This window comes from Oratosquilla oratoria, chromosome 11, assembly GCF_046742065.1.
Source record: "Oratosquilla oratoria isolate Oo_2021 chromosome 11, ASM4674206v1, whole genome shotgun sequence".
NCBI lineage: Eukaryota > Metazoa > Arthropoda > Malacostraca > Stomatopoda > Squillidae > Oratosquilla > Oratosquilla oratoria.
Window position 1 is genome coordinate 9,148,503 of NC_134787.1, and position 2,500 is coordinate 9,151,002.

The window sequence follows — 2,500 nt, forward strand, 5'->3', positions numbered from 1 at the left end:
TTTTTTATATCAACCAATAGTTAAGTAGATACTATTCTAGAGTTTTAATATCAATCAAGAAGTTAATAGATGCCGTTCTATGGTACCATCCAAAAATTCAGTTGATGTCATTCTATTGTATAATATCAACCTGACCTGGTCAATGTTAATAAGATTGTTTCATTATTGTCAGTAAATATCTGTTTGTATGCTTCTTTTAAGCTTTACTTCTGCAATGTAGTGAACCACCCCTTCATCACCAGAATCTTTCCACGTGTTTGCCGTCAGGCACCGGTTATAAGAACGCTTGTAATCATGGGAACTAAACTAAATGAAGAAAGTCACACTGTTAAGAAAAATAATGTAACCACGTGACCATCACGCTCTTCGGATGAAGGGTTGCAACTTTGACGTGACGGAAATAAAAGTAAAGATATATATCTACAGAAATGATTCAGCAGTAGCAACTCTTGCGTGAGCAGTTCTTTAATACGCTTTCACCCATTTATACAAATGTAACTAGTCACGGAACTATGTAAGAGTATCCCACGCCTTTTAGTGTCATCACAAAGCTTCTGTAAGTAAGAGCCCAGGTGGACATGTGTTCTCCAGCTGTTATGTCTCCCTATACACTATAACTTATTCCATAGGTTCTGGGAACTGAATGAGTATACTTAAACTATATTAGACCTAACATGCTACGGAATATTCTTATAAAGTGTCATTAACTAGCTTCTGTCAATGAGAGCCCAGGTGGACATGTGTTATCCAGCTGTTATGTCTCCCTATACACTATAACTTATTCCATAGGTTCTGGGAACTGAGTGAGTATACTGGTACTGTGTTAGATCTAGCACGCTACGGCTATTCTAGCTGAACAGCTTTCTAGTTGTCAGAACGGAATATACTTATAAAGTGTCATTAACTAGCTTCTGTAAATTATAGCCCAGGTGGACATGTGTTATCCAGCTGTTGTGTCTCCCTACACACTATAACTTATTCCATAGGTTCTGGGAACTGAATGAGTATAATGGTACTGTGTTAGATCTAGCACACTACGGCTATTCTAGCTGAACATCTTTCTAGTTGTCAGAACGGAATATACTTATAAAGTGTCATTAACTAGCTTCTGTAAATTAGAGCCCAGATGGACATGTGTTATCCAGCTGTTATGTCTCTCTATACACTATAACTTATTCCATAGGTTCTGGGAACTGAATGAGTATACTGGTACGATGTTAGACCTAGCAGGCTCGGCTATTCTAGCTGAACAGCTTTCTAGTTGTCAGAACGGAATATACTTATAAAGTGTCATTAACTAGCTTCTGTAAATTAGAGCCCAGGTGGACATGTGTTATCCAGCTGTTATGTCTCCCTATACACTATGACTTATTCCATAGGTTCTGGGAACTGAATGAGTATACTGATACTATGTTAGACCTAGCAGGCTACGGCTATTCTAGCTGAACAGCTTTCTAGTTGTCAGAACGGAATATACTTATAAAGTGTCATTAACTAGTTCCTGTAAATGAGAGCCCAGGTTGACACGTGTTATCCAGCTGTTATGTCTCCTTATGTTATTGGTACTGAATGAACATACCGATACTATGTGAAACTTAACACACAGTAGCGATTCTAGTTAAACAAGTTTCCAATTGTCAGAACGGAATATACTGATAATCGCAGAGCACAAACTAGTAATGTTTTAATCTTGACAACTAAAAACCATCCTACGCTCAATTTTCTGGATGATGAAACACATTGTTCATCAGGATAGAACACAGAGTGATTGGACTTGGCACGTTTTAACCAACTTTTTTGTTGTCCAATTTTTTAATCACGCTGCTGTTGAATAGCAAATGTACAATCGGCCTTACTGAGACCTTTAGATACGCTGTTGTTTCTTCACCTTGCATGTATTTGACTATTTTCCCTTCTGGAGGATACTAGTTTCCCTTGTTTAATTAATGATGGAGTAGGAGAATCATATCCCTCTGCCCATATACATATCAAACCGTAACAAAGTTATGTCGTAGCACATTAGTAAAATAATACTGATAACCCACTTTCGGTGAAGAATAAGCGAAAGTATAAAGATCTGTATATTTCGATCACTAACTGTGATCCTCTTCACATCTGCTGAAGAGGATCACAGTTAGTGATCGAAATATACAGATCTTTATACTTTCGCTTATTCTTCTCCGAAAGTGGGTTATCAATATTATATCAAACCATATATATCTGTTGCATATCTGATGGCTCCCAAATCTCACCTAAGCCACTATCTTGTGAGTGCAAACTGCATTCTTGTATGTGATATCTGTAACCCCCCCTCACTTTCCACTTCTCCATCTATCCTGTGTGGAAGTAATACCCATGGGTAACCGCCCTCCCCCTCCCTGTCGCCGCATGTTACCAGTGGAAACCCTATTACCAAGAGGAAATCTCGCCTGGCCCGCCAGCCGCAATAGTCCGTCACAAAGCCGCCGGTCACACGCGTCCCGATACCGCCCACATGCAA